Source organism: Leuciscus leuciscus (assembly GCF_965113295.1).
Source record: "Leuciscus leuciscus genome assembly, chromosome: 2".
In the NCBI taxonomy this organism is placed as follows: Eukaryota; Metazoa; Chordata; class Actinopteri; order Cypriniformes; family Leuciscidae; genus Leuciscus; species Leuciscus leuciscus.
The window spans coordinates 4,020,371-4,043,497 of record NC_138726.1 but is presented as its reverse complement, the minus strand read 5'-3'; the positions used below and the strand labels follow the sequence as shown (position 1 = coordinate 4,043,497).

The following is a 23,127-nucleotide window of genomic DNA, read 5'->3' as shown; positions in this document are numbered from 1 at the left end:
ACGCATGTGAAAATCATTATGGCAAGTTTCATTATTTACACTGTTCACATTTCATTATTGTCTCTCACAAAACAAACAGAATCAGCAAGGTTGTATTATGCTAGAGCGTTCTGGAAGACTAAAAATGTCCTAGACAGAAAAATCCAAATTAAATATAAAGTCGTACACTTCTCAGAGCGGTCATCGCACTGGCTGACAATTCCACCCTGCAGAGGAAAGAGTAATTTCTCCTGAATTCATGCATATGTAATCATCAATGTGACCCTGGGGCACATCAACTCATACAGCCACTAAAATTCAAATGAGAACATGTTCAATTCGACAGAGAGCTTTAAAGAAAGACAGAACATAGTGGCATGAGAGAATGTAGTTGGATTTTTTTTCTCCATTGAAATGGACATGTCTCCTGATGAAATGAAGTTGGCCAAATATTTTCTACATATGAAAGAGGCAGAACTACACAGTCACGTTTGCTGAAAAACAGAACTTGGCAACAAAAAACAAAAAAAACTTGGCAAATCTGGCAGCTTTCAAGGTGCATGAGAGACAAAGATAATTTCAAAACCCACATCCTCACTAAGAAAAGATTTTTCTAAAAGACAGAAGTCGATATTGTGTAGATGTTTATTTGTCCGTTTTCCACCAGAAGGGATCATTCTGTCCATGTTTTCTGACTACAGGATCTTCCATTCCCAGCTATCAGTAACGAGTTGAGTATTCCTGTACAATTCCTTAAATGTATTGACAAGTTTAATCAGTGGGCGATCGGATGTGTGTAATAGCCAGCAGCGCATAAAAGTCAAAGTGCTGCCTCAAATATACTAATGAACTTAGTACATGTTATAGCCAGCACGGCACTAGGGTTGGGCCAATAGACGATGACATCGTCCATCACGATGTTGAGCCGGCATCGCAAAAATCTTAAAGTAAACGTGTAAATTCAGTCTAAAATACCTGCTGATGTCTATTATGTTCCTAATATTAAGCAAAACACATGAAAGAAAAAAGAAAAAGAAAAAACAGTACCAGCTCTAACTTTTGTACTTTTTACAGACTTGTTGAATAATTACTTGCAAAATACATTGTAAATGTTTATAATATTACATTATTAGTAGGGGTGTAACGATACCCTTGTGTCACGATTCGATACTGAACTCACGATACGATATTATTGCGATACTCTAAGACATATGATAAAAGTTAACAAAAAAATTACCTGTTGATTAAAATGCTAAATTTGGTATTACATTGTGTGTGTAAATGAATAGGCTTGGACTTGTGCTGGAAACCCAAAGCACAGGACAATAGAGACACCAGAATAACAATATTCATGATTCTGAAGCTGAAAATACAGAATTATTTTAGATGAATATGGTTAAACTGTCACTGACTAGATATATTTAATATAATGTAGGACACTTTATACTGGTAACATCAGACATTAGGACCCACAAATATTCCCCCATTGCTTTATTATACATTATATTCAACATTATATATCGTAGTTTAATGTAGTACTGACACTAAAACTCTGAAAACGTGAATTTTTGGTGAACTATCCACTATACAGTGTTGCATTGCGATATATTTTGACACGATATATTGTGACAACCCTAATTATTAGCACATTTAACAGCATGGTACAAAAATTGCATTTGAGAATTATGAATTTCAATGGTGTTGGTATTAACTACTGCAATCTTGGTAACATGAAACTCTGCGTGACCTCTGTGAAAATGATATTAACGTGCCACTGATAACGACAGAGATGAACCCTGCTGTGCCGGACTAGAGAAAGCACATGAACACGAGCCGTTCTGGTCCGAACCCTGCAGAGAAACCACTCTACCCAACAAAAATATTCCCCTACGCACAACTGAATTATTCATAATGTAAAATATTCATCACGAAACGGTTGTTGCTTTAAATAGCTTTCGATTTTAGTCAAGCAACTCAAACTGTCAGGTAAAAGTGCAACAAATTAAAGCCGTATAGAGACATGGATGGAAAGTACTGGGGAAGCTCCCAAATTATAATTATTCTGTCCTTATCAGTGAACCGTGCAAACTGGGTTAAGTCCTGTGGTGCGCCATGCAAATTGCAATTTAGTAAATGTCAGTACATAAATAACTGATTTTTACATTAAAGAATCTTTTGCAACTCCACTGAAAACCACAAAAGCAGTTGGTGAGCTAAAATGAAAGCCTATGCACGATGAAAATAATCTCTGCTTCACACACAGAAGACAAGTGTGCTTCTATTAAAAGCTACAGAGCGATGTGGGAGTTTGGCACTGGAAAAACACGTGGATTCTATTATGGGCAGTGCATTCGACAGTGGTAGCGGTACACACACACACACACACTATAGGGCTTGCTGACAAAAATCTGCTTCTCCCAGCAGCTACGACACTTCAAAAGCTTCTGTAATCAGCACTTAGTAGATGGAAACGGGGAGAATTAGAATTAGCTTTCACCAACTCATTCAATCGCCTTTCTGAAAAATCACTACAACATGCAAATAACATCTAGGCTACATCACTATTAAAAACATAACAAAAGGCAGCGTTTCACATACATTAAATAATCTGTCCCGCCAGAGTTTCATAATGGACCCGAAAACATAATTAAACTTCTCATAATAACATAACAGGTCTTTAATGTTGTGTTGTGCGCCATTGCTTTGGCAAAACAAGTCAAGCGAACTAAAAGCAAAAGCGCGGGATGGCTTTGTGCCCTTATCAAATCGCAAAAGACAGTGATTTAATTAAATAGCATGTAGTCTGTTTGCGCTGCGTGATTCAAAGTGAAGTGCGGACTTTGCTCACGCGATCAGCTCGTGATCTGGTGTTTTACAGTGAATGAATGCAGTGAACTCTATCTCTGTATGCGCTGTGAGTTTAGCGTGCATTTGGCAACATATAGCATGAAACCAGTTACGCATTATATTCACATTTGCATTATTTCTAACATTATTGTGGGAAGATAATCTCAGCATTTCACTGGATTTGTAATAAGACTCGTTTGTAAACCGGTTTTCACAGAAACTGTGGTTTTCCGCCAAAATGAAAGCTGAAGAGTATCTCTTGCAAGTGCAGAAAATTAGGACAAGTGTTGTAATTTCCCTAAAGTAAGATATACTTATAAAACTTTACAGTGCATTCATTTTTACTGTCACAGGAATAATATAAAATTATTACTATTATATTCTAAATTATTTGGCTTCCTAAAACACCAATTTGAACGTAAAGTCAATTCAACTTTTTTTCTTTGTTCAATTTGCATCTGAACATTGGTTAGAGCTTTTAGTTTTGAACTTTCAAAGTGCACCAGATTGACACATTTAACTTTAAAATGTACACAATTTTCACCCAGAGGGGGGGGCATGGACCCCAAAATACTGTGTGAAACCCTGAAGGGGTATAGTATGCATTCAGAGGGTTAAGCAGTTCAAACAGAGCTTAATATTTTTCCCATTCATTAAAATCTTTTAAAGCAATTCGATAGCTTTGTGCAAGCAAAATCCAAAAAACTTGAACGCTAAAAGCTCTCAACTCTCATTCACAATTCTGGGTAAATTCGACACTGACAATGAACGACATTGCCAATTCAAACAAGATTGACCAATGACGACAAACCTGGTGTGATTGTGTCTTAAGATGCTTTGGCACTTTTTGGATCTTGACAATTTTGCAATATGAAAAGAACATCCTTGACATTCTACTATATGGCTGCTTCTGTATTTCATGGCAAAAGGAAAACACCATCACATTTTCTTCACAGTTAATTCCCGGGGTGAACTATTCCTTTAAATGTAAAACGCAGTGTAAATAGCAGCATCAGGCTGAGACGGGGTGTTTAAATCTGAAGCTCACCCAAAGGCTGTTACGATGCCAGATGGGCACAGCAGTGTGTGCTGCTATTGAAAAACACTCCCATGCAACCACAAACTGGTTTTGTGTGCTGTTGCACCAGGAAGTCACAAGTATTTGGGTTCAAAACAATCTGCGATTGACTTCAGCAACCCAGCACAAAAGGGGAAAGAGAAAAGCCCTCAGGGTTTAGAAAGACAACCTTACCAAACCTGTCCACTCAGAGAGCCGTGGAAAAACACTCACTTAGCCTACTTAGAACTTAAACCAAAAAAATTTTTTTTAATTTTTTTTATAAAGACTTCATTCACATGCTACATAGAATTGAAACAATCACCTCATTTGGGGTTGATAAATACAGATTATTAAACATTTTTCACTCCAAATAAGACACACTGTATAATTTACCATTATTTAAATATTTGGAATTCATAATGGAATGAACGTGAATTTTTTTAAATGAGAATATAAGAATCTTCATGCAGTTTATAGTGACAACGGACGCAAAGATCCAAAAAGGGACTGAAAAACACCATAGAGGAAACATAAATAGACCTCATTACACATGCACTATATTCCATGACTTGTGAAGCCATATGAAAGCTTTCTGTGAGGAAAAGGCCAAAATTAAGATCGATATAGACTGATATATGCCTTCTGCTGCAACACTCGAATCCATTCTCCTACCTGCATTTTCTATGCAGTTCATCACATTACGACACAAAAGCAGCAATTGAGCTTTGCCATCAATGGTATTAAACCCGGTGTGATGCATCACGTTTCATAGCTTTGTCAGAGAGAAAGATTTATACTGAAAAATTACTATTTTAATCTGTTCCTCACACAACATCGTATAGCTTTAAAAGACCCGTAATACAGCACTGTTTAGACTATTTTTGAGTCATTTGTGTCATTTTGTCTTTTTTGAGCTTGACATTCATGGATGCATAAATATTCTTCAAAATTCTTTTGAGTTATAGTTTAAAAAAAAAAAGGCATAAAGGTTTGGATGAACACGCATAAACAACTACTAGGGCTGCACAATTAATCGTTTTTCTAATCATGAATTCAATTACGGATGCCACAATTACATAATCGTCCAAAGATGAAAAAAAAAATGCTATAGAAAAGGAGTAAGAGTGTTTTCAGCTTGTTTATATTCGTATATTAATATGGCATGCAGTCGCTTCAAACAATGGTATAAAGCTGTTCAAAACACCAATGTAAATTGTAATAATCGTAATTAATGATCACTTTAATTCAAGTGATTAATCGACAATTATGATTTTTGTCATAATCGTGCAGCCTAAATTTCTTTAATAGAAATTTTTACTTTTAATGACCATTTCAAAGGTGCCGACAGACAGACAGACAGACAGACACTCAGTGTGAAAGAAATGTAAAAAGCTGAGTAGTGGAAATGAGCGCAATGGTCAAAGTAGGGGTGCTTAAAGCCTTTGTGCGATGGGCACCAGGGCAGCCGAAAACAAAGAGGTGTCAGAGCCCTGCAGTGGACCTCCTCTCTTTGGTCTTTGGTTAGGTATGCTTTTCAGTCACGCACAGGCCTCAGACCCCCCCTCCCCTCCCCTCCCCTTCCTGTCCCCACATTTCAATGTAAATAGGCCGATTGAATGGCTGCAGCTGCCCCATCAAAAGGACAGTGGTGCTAAAGGGCCCAGTCATTGAGATTCAGCCGTGCCACGCTTTCCCACCCCCAAACATCACAAGAGCCGAGCGGCAGGCCGTAGGAAGTGCTCTTCAGTTTAGAGAACGGCCCCGTGTAAACCTGAGCAAATGTGATCCTGAAAGCAGCGCTCGTCAATGAAATTCGCTGTCCTGTGATGTGTTCGAGAGGTGGCGCAGCAGGACATTAAGGTCGTGGCTGAATCCGGAAACACAAAATGCAATTGAGGCAGGATATTGTCAACAGATACAACCATTTAAAAAAAAAAATATCAGGATCAATATGTTACTATGTGATATGTGACTCTGTATCACAAAACCAGTCATAAGCCGCACGGGTGTATTTGTAGCAATAGCCAACAATACATTGTATGGGTCAAAATTCAATCGATTTTTCTTTTTTGCAAAAAAATTTAAAAAGTAAAGATCGTGTTCCATGAACATATTTTGTAAATTTCCTACCGTACATATATCCCAAAAAAAAATTTGTGAGTGGATGCAGCAAAATTGAGGACTTCATTTTGACAACTTTAAAGGCGATTTTCTCAATAGTTTGATTTGTTTGCACCCTCAGATTCCAGATTTTTTAATTGTTGCCAAATATTGTCCTATCCTAACAAACCATACATCAATGGAAAGCTTATTTATTCAGTTTTCAAATTATATAGGTCTATACATCTTAAAGCTGCCGTCGGCAACATTTTTTTGATCATATTCAGTGTAATCGACACTATAATCCGACAGAACAACATAAATAAGGTGGTTTTAGAAAAAAACCCGAGCTTCTAACTCCACCTGGAGCGTGTTATTTGTTTTGCAAAAATCCAGCGCTCCCGCTTCATCTGGTCCAATCAGCGCAGGGGGGTGTGAGATCTGACTGTCAATCACAGGTCGTGCACACGCCACAGATCCCCCCTCACTCGCGCACGTTAATATCACATGCACACGCCACACCTGAAGTTCGCCTGGAGATTGCATGAAGCGTGATGGCGGAGAGAAAATCTACTAACAAGCTTCCAATTCCTCGGTTATTGCTATCTATGGATAGATTAGCCAGGGCAGCCTACCTCCGAGTCCATGGTGTTGATAGATGCTGAAGAGACGGACGCGTTCACAGAAAATCAGGTACACACGCACAGTGACACACTGACGAGCACGACCTCGATGGGAGGGTGCTCGCTGGTAGTGGGGAGGGGCATGAGAGTTGTAAACATTAAACATTTTGGCTAATCGACCCAATCTGCCAGACTTGCTGACGGCAGCTTTAATTTTAAAAAAGTGACCCTTATGACTGGTTTTGTGGTCCTGGGTCACATATAACAGGTAAGACAAATATGTGTTGGTGAACATTAAGCTAACATGGCCTGTGCCGCATATACGGATTGTGTATTACTCAGCCTTCAGCACATCCAATCAAAACTGCTCTCATGCTGCCCAATCTCTTCCCGTGTTCCCGACCCTCCTCACATCTGCCACACACTCAGCATCAGCATGCATAAACAGCTGAATTTCACTTGATCAACAGGCTATAAACTGAAATTCTTGAAACAGTGAAAAACAGTGAAATTCTTGAAAGATGAAACGGTATGAAAATGTCATATGATTGTGAGCATTTAGATCACTGTAATAATATTACAGGGTTCGTACAGATCCTGTTAAATTAAATTCCAGGACTTTAGGCACTACTTTGGTTTTCAAGGACTACAATCAGAGATCTCACTTATCAAAAAGGTAAATGGATAAATAAAAATAAATAAAAGTAAAAAGGTACAAATAAAGTGTGGTCACTTTAACCATTAAAAGGATACGATGACAAAGATATCGCTGTTCTTATTCAAACTGATTTTTTCCTCTAATGAATATATGATTGACCTGAAGAATGAAAGCTGCATCATATACTTGAATATTTATATGAGCAATATCACGCTCATAGCCATGAGAAATGGCTCTATATCAATATCAGACGGGTGAGAAAAGATTGTTTTATCAATAAAACTAAACACTATTTTCTAATATCGCCTCTAGTCTATCAATAGTTTATCTACTAATAGGTACAACATGTTAAAATAAAGCTTTGAAAAGTTTTATAAAATGATAAACCTTACATTTCAAGGGATGATAAATGATCATACCTATTTCATCTGATCCACAAATAATTCTAGACACCTTAGCTTATTTTCCATCAACCGGTTATTTTCCATCAACCGGTTATTTTCCATCAACCGGTTATTTTCCATCAACCGGTTATTTTCCCATCAACCGGTTATTTTTCCATCAACCGGTTATTTTCCATCAACCGTTTATTTTCCATCAACTGGTTAAAATATACAACACTGCAACAAATTTGGTCTGATTTTTGGTCTGACAAAAACGGCATACAGGCTGAATGAAAATCTGAAAATCCACTCCCTGACAGTAGATGGCGCTTATGGAAAAGCAGAAACAAACAAACCAGCACTGCGCTTATAAACACTACTTTATTACGCATTATACGGACGAAAGATGAAAAGAAAATGTCATTGAAACTGTTCTGAAGACAGAGTTAGTCCCTTTCAGAGATATATTCATATAATTCTTTCATACATTCATATAATTTCCTCCTAGCACTCTTGTAAAACCTCTCACAGCTTTCCCCCATGTTCGCACTCAAACTGAAACTTTCGCTGCATTCTGCGCCCGCCTGAGACGGTTGCTAACGTTGCGTAATGCTGGACAGTCACCCATTTATTTACCATGTGTTTTTCAAATCGCTGTAATCAAATATGGTTTATATGATAATTATTTTAATTAAAACCGTATCTGATTACAGCAATTTGAAAAATTACAGCGATTTGTATTACATGAAATGGTAATACAAACCTCTGGGAATTTTATCATGGTTCATGATCAAACTGGTAACTGATTCACCCCTAAGATACAAAGCATGTTTTACCTATTTCAAGTGAATAAAACATAAGTATAAATTAGGTTAAAGGGGAAAAAATTGAAAAAAATTACAAAGTTGTTCCAAACCTGTATGAACTTCTTTCTTCTGCTGAACAGAAAGATGATATTTTGAAGAATATGGGTAATCAAACAGTTGATGAGCCTCAATGATTTCAATCGTATTTTTTCCATACTATGAAAGTAAATTGGGCCCATCAACTGTTTGGTTACACACATTCCAGTATTTGATTTGTTCATGATAGTTGTTAATAGTCTCTAATGATAAGATTTCTGTGAGTTTGTTGTTATATGGTTATATGTTTTTAAAAAAATGCATAAAGGTGCCCTCAACTCTGTTGTTTGTTATTTTTTTCTGGAAATAATTGTTTATGAATGTAAAATTATTGGAAGTTTTCCCTTCACAAACACGCCTACCTTTAGCAATTATGAAAATTGTACTATGAAAATACCGTAAAGAAAAATACATATATTTTATCATGGAAATTTTATTAAAAAAAACTATGACATCAATTGTAAACTTAAATGTGCCCTTTTAATATGAAATACATCACTTTTACTACTTTTAACATTTACAGGAAAGGAAATATTTTGTTGTATATTGAAGCCAGCACTGCAGACTGAGAGCATACTATCACGCCTATACACAGGTTTAAGAGATAAGCCTCGGTTCAATAAGAGCTGATACTGAAAGATCAAAAGAAACCACAGAGCGATAATATACAGAGAGAAGAAATGCGGCAAAGAAGAGAGCAGGGGAGAAAGAAGTGTCTCCTTTGATGTATGAGAGTTGGGGAGAAATGTTATCAAACGCACTGCAGTGGAAGCACAACCTGTGCCCAAGAGAAGAGGCGTCAGGCTGAGAAACAGTCAAACCCCGACATAAAGTGCCCCGTCCCAGGTGTTTGTGGGTGGATGCCATGCAGCACTGCGTGCATCTGTGCTTTTCCAGAGGGAGAAGAGAGAGAGAGAGAGAGAGAGAGAGAGAGAGAGAGAGAGAGAGAGAGAGAGAGAGAGAGAGAGAGAGAAGGAGAGAGAAGGAGAGAGAGAGAGAGAGAGAAGGAGAGAGAGAAGGAGAGAGAGAGAGAGAGAGAGAGAGAGAGAGAGAGAGAGAGAGAGAGAGAGAGAGAGAGAGAGAGGGAGAGAGGGAGAGAGAGAGAGGGAGAGAGGGAGAGAGAGAAGGAGAGGGAGAGAGAGAGAGAGAGAGAGAGAGAGAGAGAGAGAGAGAGAGAGAGAGAGAGAGAGAGAGAGAGAAGGAGAGGGAGAGAGAGAGAGAAGGATAGGGAGAGAGAGAGAGAGAGAGAAGGAGAGGGAGAGAGAGAGAGAGAGAGAGAGAGAGAGAGAGAGAGAGATGCCCCAACTATAAGGACATTAGAGAGAAATCTTTTACAAAATTTGAAATACTTTGCCCTAACTTCATAAAATTAACCAATAAAACACAACTTCAACATTTATTAGTTGAAAAAAGAGATTGTCTCCTACTAGCAGCTAGGGCTGTCACTTTACGTTCGAAAATCGATTGCACAATCGATCGGACCAACCAACACAAGTGTCGAAAACAAAAATAGGGACTCGATTTTAACGGCCTTCTCTCGGAGCGCGTTCAGCTCGTCACGATACGCCCACAGCGAACGCGTGTCACACAGCAACTGCAGGCTCTGACACACACGACAGCAAATTATACTTATGCATAATGTGTCTCTTTTTACTACATAAATGTGAATTCTGCCGGTATTCAGACCGTCTCAAGCATACAGATACAGATTCAGGCTACGGTCTACAATCGCCTACGTAGGCGAAATTTGCTTGACATTTCTGATGGTAAACACAGCCATGTTGAATCCTGCAGTGATGTATTTCAGTGATGTTATGGCAGTCCACTCTGCTTATTGTTTTTCGAGAATGTTGCACTACTGTTTGTCATTGTGCACGAAACTTCACGCCAATAAATCATCAGGAATATTGCTGACTTGTGCGCGTCTCAAGCGCCCTCTTTACGCTCGTCCTAATGCCTGTTAGTTGTCCGTGGATTTGCCTATATTTGGCGTTCTTTAAAGATGTGTGTGTTTGGAGAGAAGACGAGACAGTTCCTTTATTAAACTCATAAAAGACAAAAGTATTATGGGAATACTGGAATCTAAACCAAAAAAAAAAAAAAAGCCACAATCAAGACCTTGAAGCAGAAAGGAGGGAGAAACCCAGATTAAAAACAATTATGCACATATATGATGATTCACTGTAAAAATTTGAAATGCTTTGGCAATACATTGAAACAATTCTCATGCCAATAAAGCACAGAGAGAGAGATTCAAAGAGGTTTATATGGCATCTGGCTGCAAGGAGTATAGAGGGGTCTATAAAACATTTACACCGCAAGAGAGAAGTGAAACGTGAGAGAGGAGAGTGAGCGTTCCTGTTTACAGAGACTGACACTCTGCAATGAGGAAGGGGAAGGCCAAAGGAAACCAGCACACAATAATGTCATGTGAGCAGCGGCTCGAACCACTCCTGTCGAGCACCAGCCTTTCCAACTGTGGGGAGATTAGTTTAAAGGCCCCCTGAAATCAAAATACAAGTTTTTTAGCTTCTTTTAGTATGAATATGTTAGCCTTAAAGGGATAGATCACCCAAAAATGAAAATTAGCCCATGATTTACTCACCCTCAAGTCATCCTAGGTGTATATGACATTCTTCTTTCAGACGAATACAATCGGAGTTATATTAAAAAATGTCCTGGCTCTTCCAAGCTTTATAATGGCAGTGAATCACTGTTTCTGTTTTGAAGTCCATAAAAGCGCATCTATCCATCATAAGTAGGGGTGCACCGATCCGATATTAGGATCGGATATCGGCCGCGATACTGACAAAATAGCTGGATCGGGGATCGGAAAAAATAACAGATCCACGGGCCGATCCAGGTTTTTTTTTTTTTTTTTTTTTTTTTTGTCGTCGCAGCAGAACCTACGTCATTCGTTAGCTTCACGTGTGTCGCATGCTAGAAGCAACATGGAGCGAGCCAGAGGCCGTTTCTCAATACCAAGTACGCAAACTTCGGACTTGCGTCCTTGGTAGTTCGGACTTGACAAGTTTGACTCAGGAGAACGAACTCCCGAGGACGAGAGGCGGCAAGTCCGGTTATTCTGCAAATGGAACAGCAGCGTTCTTGATCGCGTCACTCAGCTCGCTCTGGCTACTCCGGTCATCTCTTTATGTATGTATTAGCCAACAATAAAACGAAATATGTTATAAAACACCACTCTGCCTCTTTTCATTTAAAAAAATCTTAAACATATTAATGGCCACATAAATGTGGTTCAGGCAAACACGTACATTGATCATCTTTACTGCATATATTTATAACAACACGAAATATAAAACAACCCTGCTTCTTTTTGTTTTCATTTTTTAAAATATGAAACATATTGATCATTAAAACTGACATTTAAATTTGCCATTGCTGATTAAGTGAGCATTCACAGGTCATGTTTGTGATGGTGGTGTGACACTGCACTACATGTTCAATGTTTGGTTATTATTATGTGTGATCAAGTTGTTGTTGTTCGACCAACTTTTTATTTGTTTATTCTCAGGTTCAGCTGCTATGTTGCATTTTAAATTCCTGTTTGCAGGACTTTGCACTTTATATTTTTTACATGTTTACAATGTTTGGTTACTGTTTGATTACTATTGTATGTTCAACCAATGCACTGTTTTGTTTCTTGTGGCTACATTTTATTTATTTTAATTTAAGAGTTTGATTACATTATATTTTAGATTTGAATGCACAATTGTTTTTTAAATAGGCCTAAATAAGAATTCAACATTACATACATCTTTTATTTTGTCTTAGTTATGTTTAGTTAGTAAAGTCTGGTGCCTTTAGTCTCTTCAAGGAAGGTATAAGGTGGAAGGTATACAGTTTATTATTAATTCAACAATAGTATCGGATCGGTATCGGGTATCGACAGATACACAAATCCCAGGCATCGGTATCGGTATCGGGACTGAAAAAGTCGGATCGGTGCACCCCTAATCATAAGTGCATCTATCCATCATAAGTGCATCTATCCATGATAAAAGTGCATCCATCCATGATAAAAGTGCATCTATCCATCATAAAAGTGCATCTATCCATCATAAAAGTGCATCTATCCATCATAAAAGTGCATCTATCCATCATAAAAGTGCATCTATCCATCATAAAAGTGCATCTATCCATCATAAAAGTGCATCTATCCATCATAAAAGCGCATCTATCCATCATAAAAGCGCATCTATCCATGATAAAAGTGCATCTATCCATCATAAAAGTGCATCTATCCATCATAAAAGTGCATCTATCCATCATAAAAGCGCATCTATCCATCATAAAAGTGCATCTATCCATGATAAAAGTGCATCTATCCATCATAAAAGTGCATCTATCCATCATAAAAGCGCATCTATCCATCATAAAAGTGCATCTATCCATGATAAAAGTGCATCTATCCATGATAAAAGTGCATCTATCCATCATAAAAGTGCATCTATCCATCATAAAAGCGCATCTATCCATCATAAAAGTGCATCTATCCATCATAAAAGTGCATCTATCCATCATAAAAGTGCATCTATCCATGATAAAAGTGCATCTATCCATCATAAACAAACTCACACGGCTCTGGGGGTTTAATAAAGGCCTTCTGAAGCGAAGTGATGCGTTTGTGTAAGAAAAATATTCACATTTAAAACTTTATAAAGTCAAATAACTAGCTTCCGGACAAACGAACATACAGATTGGCATTAAGTCATATAGCCTACACCTAGGATGACTTGAAGGCGAGTAAATCATGGGCTAATTTTCATTTTTGGGCTATCTTTATTGTGGTTATGAATAAGCTGGTGTGTTCCAAAACAATGACAAAATTCCCTTCAGCTTCTCATCACATCTTCTCTGTCCAATCAAATGCTCTCTAGAATCTAAAGCTCCGCCCCCTATGCTATAAATACAACCTGGCCAGAGCGACCGCTGACACGTGACGGAGCAATATGGGTTGAAGGTAGGGCTGTGCGATATAGCTAAAAAAATTATCACGATATAATGTTTCATATCGTTCGGTATCGATAATTATTGACTTTTTTTATAACCTTTTTTTTTTAAGACAAGTACAAAAGTTTGAATTTAAACCACTGCTTTTTAAAAAAAAATTTACCCACATTATTAAGGCAAACAACAAATGATATTAGTTTTAGCAGTCAAAAATTAAATGTAAACAAAAATATCTTCTTTATGTCTTATATTAAGATAAAAAAGTAAGCGTTAAAGAAACTCTTGAACTTAAAATGTTACAAAATGTGTGCAATGTAAAAGTGCAAACGTAGAAGAATCAAGGTAGGTCTTGAAACTTTGAGGTAGGTCAACATCTGTAATAAGTAGGGGTGTAACGGTTCACAAAATTCACGGATCGATACGACACAGTGGTGTCACGGTTAGGTAAATTTTTCGATACAACAAAAAGAAAGAAATGCCAAAGAAATTTCCTTGATTTAAAAAATATATCATTATTAAAAGAGAAATTATTTTAAATAAGTTTAAAAAGAGTTTTCCCTACATCTTGAAACTTTTAGTTTTATAAATGGGGGTAATGTATTTGAAGGATGAACAAATAATGTTTTGGTCATCACATTACAAATAACATTTAAATATGATAATATTTGAGTTTTAAAGTGCTGGAAAAAGATGTGTGACGTACTTGAAAGCATTTTACTATTCCTGTCAAACTTCCATGGTTACAGTGAGTGTTACTACAGTAAAGCCATAGCCTATACAATGAATGTTGCTGATCTGTGGACTTAAAGCCTATAACTAGTTCATTCATGGCACACAATGTTTCTCCTGGTTTCCACGTCAGCGCTGTTTGATCCGTTAATAACGGAGAAGTGTGAATGTTTCTCACTAGATCTTGCAGTGATGTTATTACTTAAGTGGCGAATTCAAATGCTTTCTTTACCGGATCTCTTAGAGCTGTGTAGTAACAAGATCGGCTCGCGCTGCACTCACTGACATTGATGGTCCAAACTGATAAACGGTCCGTGACACACAAAATAACGCAGTTTCGTTCCGCTTTCATTGCGCTTGCCATTTGATGTTGGGCAACGTTGTGGTGGTCGCGCGTGCATTTGAATGAAAATATTGAGCGCCATATCGAACATTTTTCATATCGTTACCGACAATGGTGTACCGTCGATAAATACCGATACCGTTTTATCGCCCAGCCCTAGTTGAAGGTGTGTGTTCGGTCGCTCAAACGCTCAAGTTTTATTCCGTTTTCCAACTGTACGTTGGTTAAGAAAGAAATGAATGAATCCTCTACCATTGAATCCAACGTATCATCAGCACTCGGATTCGCTTCCATGGTGCTGTCAGTCTGTCAGGTAAACTAAACGCTATTGGCTAATTGAAAAGGGGGCGTGGCCATTCAATACATCCCGCCTTAGCTTCCTGTTTCAGTGGAGATTACGTCAACGCATCAAACAAAGCTGCGCGTTCCAAGGCACTTCAGTGGGCCTTTAAATCAACATTCATTCTGATTTAAAAGTTAGGCGAGTAGGGCTCCAACAATAAAAATTAACAAAAACATTTTGGCATTCAACAGTAACTGGGCTTCTTTTCTATTCTTTTCTTCTTGTCTGATTCAACAGTTCTTTTCTATTGCACTCCATCTGTTCGATGTGCATGCGAGTGCCGGCGAAGTCGTTCAGTGAAGTCTGTGAGGATTCGCATGCTGTCAAGATGAGCCATACAGAGTTTGTAACATTTACAGATAAGGATGTAACTGTCAAACATAAGTTATGCTTAAACCATGTCTGAAACCCATTTAGCAATACACAAAGCACCTGACAGAGAGTTTAAGCAATTAATATGTACATTCTCATGTTTTGGGCCACTTGGATTGTGCAGTTTTCCCACAGAAGCTTCCTCTTTGACCTTCACTCTTTTTCAGTTTTTTTTTTGCATAGAAATAATCTATTAAATTATGTGACTGGATGAGGTTTTCCATGCACAACATTGAAGTTTATTTTTCATTGTCGATTAGTTGATGCAGCGCTATTCCCTCTTCTCTGCATTTCTCCTCATCTAGCTTGCTTCCTAACTTATTTGTCAAATAAACCTGGCTTTGTATATTACGAATATCGGCTCCTTGATGAATTGCTTTTGTTCTTTTGTAAGTCGCTTTGGATAAAAGCGTCTGCTGAATGCATACATTTATTGGTGAAATATGCCAGCATTAAGAGTTCAACATCAACCAATCATGAGTCATTACTAGACTCTTTCAGGTCAATCAGCAGGGCTCGCAAAATCGCCTGCCCGACGTCCCGGGGCTATATTGTTTTCCATTCGGGCTACCAAAATGTATAACCGGCCTGCCCGACGGGCTATCTGAAATACTGTTCGCTTAAGTCTTGTTATAATCAGATTCAGCGCGTTCTTCATCTTCAATCCGCAGTGGCTCCAAGCAAGAGCGCACGTCAGAAACAGAGGACAGGGTGTGTGTGTGTGTGTGTGTGTGTGTTCATCTCATTGGTCTGTCAATGTCAGAATATTTGAGATGACCAATCAAATCAAAGTAGGCGGGCTTTATATACACAGAAGCTTCTGAGCGCGAATTTGAGCAGAGCGACTCGCTTCAGTTTACGGTCAAGTGCGAGATAAGATGTAAGTAGCTAAACTAAACATTTCATATTTGACAGTTTTTTTAGGTCATAAATGTGAAACGAATGACAAAAATTATCAGACAAACGAATATACTTTTGTCGAATTTCGCCATTTTGAACTGAAAATAGGCCTATGTAAAGTGACTAATAATTAGTTTGCTGTCATTGTGAGGGGACATTAACAGAGCATTAACAAAGCCGTTTTCATGTTGGGCACAAGAATAATAATGAATGTGTACATGTTGAGAATTAATATACCATTTGTAGCCTTCAGTGAATTAAAAAAGTTCAGCTTTAGGAGGGGAAGAGACAGGGCAAGATGAGGAGACTGAGAGAAAAAGAAAGAGTGATGGATAAGAAGTGAGAGCAGGTATTGACAAATAATCTACTGCCCACTGACGTTGTTTTAAGCTATTTCTTATCCTTTTTTGGCCTTAAAATGTCTTGAAATGGACATATCAGAGAAATAAAAAAGTTGAACCCCCTAATAACCTTAAATGCAGGACCTCTTTGATTATAAAGCCCTGTCTACGGCCCTGTATTAGGAATAAGATCAATAATGAATGTGTACATACTGTGAATGAATTTAATAAACTTAGGCTACCTAGCTTTCCTATAGCTTTCAGTAAATTAATGCGTCTGAGAAAATGATTAATAAATCAACCTATCAGATGACCCTATGTTTACTTCACTGACAGACAAAAATGAAAAGCCTATATCAGTCAAAGCTCAGCTTTAGGAGGGGAAGACAAAGAGAATAGTAGTGTGATGCTGATGAGGAGAGAAAAATAATCAGCTGCCCACTTACATGGTTTTAAAGCTATTGTTATCCATTTTTTTGGGCCTTCAAAACATCTTAAAATGCACATAATGTAGATCAGAGAAATCAAAATTTTCTCGAACCCCCCTGACTGAGTATGAGTGAGTATTAGACCCTAAACTAAAGTGTTACCTTTTTTTTTTTTATACCCTCATTGGGGGCTGAGCCACAGACATGACTGATTCATGTTCCATACTTGTCACACACATTTCAGTTCAGTTAGAACCAGATGCATATTTGTTGATATTTTGTGTTTTGAAAAAAGTTTTTCATTCATTGTTTTGACTCCTAACCAATTTTCTACATTGAAAAATTGTCTTTTTATCTGGGCTAGTAAAATTCATTTCGGGCTACCAAAATCTGAAGAGTGCCTGCCCGAAGGGCTACCAGCGATTTTGAAATTTTGCGAGCCCTGATCAGGTTTCCATTTGTGGCAATAATAGATTAAATAATTATATTTCTTAGTTTACTATTTTTTTCAGTAACACTAAGGCTGTTCAATACATCAATGGGACGATATATCATCACATAGGCCTATCCCCTGCTTATTTGAGTATTGATACAGCTGTTTCAGCAGTACAAGTGCAGTAGTGGTAATCTGAATTAAGGCTGGGCGATATGGCCAAAAAATCATCTATGTATTTTTTTGGCAGAATGCCGATATACAGTATAGGCCTATATCTCTGTATTTTTTACTTTTTTGTGTGTTGTCCTACAAACAATGTTCATATTGAAAGCTGTGAAAACAAATGTAATCAAGTACATTATGTAGTTAATGTAATCATAGACCTCATGTAGCCACGCCCCTTTTCAGCGCCGCGCTCGTTGCGTTCAGTCTTCCGGTTTGTATTTCCACAGCATGAAGGTAAGATCTTACGGATTTATGAATGAACTGATTTATTAACGAACTGATGTGAAGGAAGATTTCAAAATCTTCCTGGTCTACTGACATTTGTTATGCTTCAAACATTACAATGCTCATGATAACTTTCTTTAACTCTACAATAAGAAGATCCACATCACCAGCTAATTACTCTTCGACAGAGACGCCATAGAAATATAAAGTGCTACCTCAAAAAACAGAAAAACTTTACAGTTATCATAAAAATACACTTGAAATTGTACATATGGCACATTTTATATCCAACTATTTTAGCAAAAGTTGAATTATTTCACTCATATTCTATTGCGCTCTGGGTCTTTGGCGCACATACACACGTTCCCTGAAGTTTAGCAGAGACTCGCTTGCATAATCCTCATCCAATACTGACAGCAAAATGGAAATATTTGCATGATTTTCTTCACATTTACAGATGAAGAATATACCTGTGAAATGTAAGTTACGCACTAAGACTAACGTGTCTCACAAATTAAACTAAATTAAACTTTTAGCAAGTTTCTGAAATGAACAGAATATAACTGAATAGATTAATAATAGAATTGGCTACATCTTGGTTCAACTTAACCCAGAAGTAAACAATTGAGGATGCCAGATAACAGGTTTTTCCAGATATTAATTTCCCAATCAGAGTTTTACACTAAGAAAATACAGTAATATTCTGCCCAGAACATTCCCAACTTGGCAACTATGCAAAAACACACACACAAACACTCCACTGAGAAAGCAGCATTCAGAGATCTTCAGTGCGATATTCTGCTCCAATAAAAGTGTGATGCAGCAAGCCGGTGTTCATTCCCGTGGATGCTTGTGCCATTTGCTGATCCTAAATCTGTCCAGCAAACTGTTGAGGTGAACTAAGATATACATCTAAACATCTACAATTGTCCACAAACATCAACAATTCTCTGTCCCACATTAAATGTCTGGGTTTGTGATAGTACAGGATTTCTTTCTTGTTTTAACTGGAACACATGAGCTGGAGATATTGAATATTGTTTTAAGCTTTTCGGGAGAAGCTTCTTGTCTATTATCAGTTTTCATAATTGTAGAGATACATTAATTTGCACCAGCAATGTGAACATTTCTAAGTAGAGATGCACCAGTCAACCTGCTATGAATCAGATTTTCATTTTATTTTGGCTGATCTCTATTCTGGACTGCATTGCATGCCATTTATGTGGATATATTACAAAAGCCCCTTTTCCACTGTCGGGCAAAGCCGTTCTCTTCTCTCAACCGTTTCACTCCATCCGTGCTGAGAAATCCAGGCCAAGAACGGTTTGTAATCGTGCCGTACTGTACGAGGCTCAAGTGGAAACATAACTGGAACCGTTCCTTACCAATAAAAGCCTTTTCATTCAATCCGTCTGCTGTTTTAGTTTTGTGCAGGTTTTGTCCATTGTGCTCTTGCTTTAAATCTTGAAATCATACAATCTAATTTAAATCAAAAACAACTGCTCATATTACATGTGTGAAGCATCTTTGTTTGGATCGGAATGCAGTGGTTTCCTCAAGTTTCCTCTAATGTTTAAGGCCAGTTTGTCCAGTTATAGAGAAAATAAACAACAAATAAAAGGGGGGAAATCAGCAACCTGTATCAGAATCAGTAAATTTGTCTGTATATCTATAAAAAATCAAAAAACGCATCCCTATTTCTTTGAATTCATTACAGAGGGTACACTTCAATTTCTAGCCTTAGACAATTTGCAAGTAAACTATGCAAAATATTGTACCCAATGTTCAAATGAAAACTACACATAGCACCAGCACTGTACACAATATTCAATAAACAAATGTTACACTAAATTATGATAAGGAGAAAATTCAAAGTCAATAATGACCTATATTGTGATACGTAACAGTACCTCTGTATCGTAATATGTATCGGGATTTTGTCAGTCCTCAGTAAGATAGCGTCCTGAGAGATATTTTGCAGACATACTTTTCAAAATATAAATTACAGAAATTTGATTTGAGATTTTTTTCCAGGCCTGGAAAAACACTTGTTGCATTCCCTCTTATTTCGAGCTTGTAACCGTGAAAAGCCGTGCATTTACAAAACATTAATGGATCATTCTTAACTTGTCCTTAAAGGTAGAAAAAGCCATTTGTTTTATAAACACTTCTTGTTATACTGGTTGAAACTCTCTTCACATCCTGATGGCAATCAATAATAGAAGTGGTCAAAATATTAAAACATGTACATCTTCTGTGGAAGTCTCAGGACCAAAAACTTAGGGCTGGGTATTGATCAATTTCACGATTCGATTCACAGTTATTGTGTGCTTGTATTTCGTGATAAAATTGACAGAATTTGAAAGCTGAAAGTTTGTTAATTGTTTACTACAACTAAACACATTAAAAGTAACATATTAAAGGTGACAGTTAGCCTAAGTACAAATCTTACTGCGATTATGGATGCTTCACTACAAATAATGAGACGTTCAGGCACACTAACAGAAAACAGCAAAGATTAAAAGACATTGAGAATAAGAATCCATATCAGTATCAATTAAAAACGTGACTTGTTAATGATTAGTTCGCGTCCACACAGCTGACATGTTTATCTGTAGGGGTTTACCCATGAAATAGACGCTGCCTTCCTGCACTTTTACAGTATTTGCATGTTCATTCATTGACGTCTCCGTCGTTTTCTCTCTTTCTGGCTCAGCCATCAGCGTTGTAGCTCAATAGAGACGAGGGCTTTGAAAAAGCCAGATATTTTTCGGTTTGACATGCGTGTCTGACGTGGAAAGCTGATCCTCGATGTCCCTGTGCGTATTTTGTCGCTCGCTCAAACTCAGTGAGGTTTTTTTCCAATGCAAGTTTGCTGCGCGTCGTCTCATTTTATTACGTCCACATAAAAGATGTGAAGGGCTACTCATCACAGAACGTGCAGGTGAAAAAGGCATGCAATTTTTAACCATAACATGTAAATTTATATTGACGACAATGGCGATCTCAGCTAGAATATCACTCGCAAATTAATATTTAGTCGCAGTTCTTGAGACCTGCTAACTGAATCGATATCGGTTCGTAAAAATGAGAATTGATTAAAATCAAGAAAGATATTTTTTACCCAGCCCTACAAAAATCCAATCCTTGCAATACGTTTCTATGTCAACACTATCAACGGCGAAATGAATCTGCAGCAGTCAAAGTGGTACAAATTACAGACCTTTAAATTGTTTACGATCATTATTATTGTAATGTTATGTGGTTTGAGACATCTCTCGTCTCTCAGGACACTTTGCAGACTCTTCTGTGTGCGTTGATGTGTTTGAGGCGGCGTGGCTTTGTATGAAGGGAGAGTGGGATCGCATGCTTATAAAAGCTAACTTGCTATTGCCAGCCTCTCAGAAATTGCCTATCCTACCTTTAAAGAGCTGTTCATGTTTGCAAACAGTAAAGCTGAAAAAAGCCCGCCAATGAGGAACGCTAGGTCAAAAAATGCACGTCTCTGCAGACCGAAATATGTCAATTCTCATGGTGACGGAGCATGGATTTGTTTCAAACCCAGAAAAAAGCTTTGACACCATATATGCTGACCTTTATAACACCACCATCATACATTAAATAGCATTTAATCTGCAACTACCGGAGATGACCATGTTCCATGAGTCAACGGCACAGAATTCGCTCTCAAAAGGCTGCATTGAGAAAGACAGAGCAAATAATTACGGTTGAGTAAGACTGCCATCATAAATGCAAAGAAAAAGCTTTCTGAAACAGCATTCCTGACCCCACACCCCAGACAAAAGTCAATTTCCCCTCTCTGCCAAACAATGAGCAGGACTCTCATAACACAAGGGTAGACAAACAGGCCCGACAACCTCAGACAAACACCCACGGATCCTCAGCTAAATCCCGATTAGTGCTTTTAAACCACCTTCTGGTAAACAGTCTACAAGTGCCATAAGTCAACAGAGTTTCACGGTTGCGTAAGAAGACTCTGCATAAAAGTTGAGCTCAGAAGAATTAAACAAACGTGAGGAAGGGAGGGATGTAAAGTGGCAGCAGAGTATGTGAAGAGAGAGAGAGAGAGAGAGAGAGAGAGTGTGTGTGTGTGTGTGTGTGCTAACGCCCCAACGCCGCAGTGTTCTTCCACTGCACCAACACCAGCTCTGTTTACTTCATCACAAACTTACACAGATTCTCTCTCTATCCTTCAGATCAGCCTTTAAAGAAGTATTGCAAGGCTCTGCTTCGGTGCAACTCCTCGCTGAAGTAAACAATCACACCACATAATGTCTAAACAAGCACGTCCACGAGTCACATCCACATGCAGTTTTCCTGAAATGTGTTTTCAGAGCCTTGGCTTCCTCACATCACATAGAAGAGATAGTGAAGTCCTGAAGCAAAAGCTAGAAACATTGAATATGATCAGCTACATAAAACAAGTTTGCAATGAAAAAGCATTTTCTGTGGTAACACATTGGGATGCATTGATGTGAAAATTGTAGCCAATACCGATAATTCTTTATATTTGAAAGCCGATAACCGATATATTGGCCGATAAATCGTTTATATACATTTCTAGAGCCTGATTACTAAAACAAAAGTCTCACCATTAAAATCCATATCCCAAGCACACAATTATAAGGATGTTCTCATTATAAATTTATGTAGCCGATACGACAGACTTGCACTTTACTGTATTTTCATTTTCAAAGTGATTCCAATCCTATTTCAAGCAATTTGTGGCGAATATTGAAGTGAAGTGTCTCAGCTGAAGGAAATAATCCATTTATCATCAACTTTAATATATCGGCCACATTTTTTTGTTGAGCCGATAACAATAACATTAAAAAATTAACATATACTGATATGTTGGCCGATATATCGTGCATCCCTAGTAAAATAGTATGATTGTTGCACTGCATCTGCCTTCACTGATCTTGCGTGAATGCTATTATTATTCTACAAAAGTAGGTGTTTTTTTTTACTTGACAGAGTCAAATTCCTCCCTTAAACACAAGGGAATTGAAAACCAAACCAAAACTGAAAACATATCACCAACAATATATGGTCAATACCATAAAAAACACATCTAATCATCACAACTGAGTGTTGCAGTGATCTAATATTTATAGTCAGAATGGTGCACTGGTAACCCGAAGCAAATTTTTTATTACAGACCGTATCTCCATAATCCCTGCAACCATATCAGCACATAGGCAATAATATTCCCTCGTATATGTGCCCTTGAAACAT

At 37.7% G+C, this 23,127-nt stretch overlaps 1 protein-coding gene across 2 annotated transcripts in view; it reads right to left on the bottom strand.

Annotated features, from left to right (window-relative positions):
• Nucleotides 1–23,127, bottom strand: part of ankrd11 (ankyrin repeat domain 11) — a 157,147-nt gene that overhangs the window by 133,214 nt on the left and 806 nt on the right. The window lies entirely within an intron of this gene.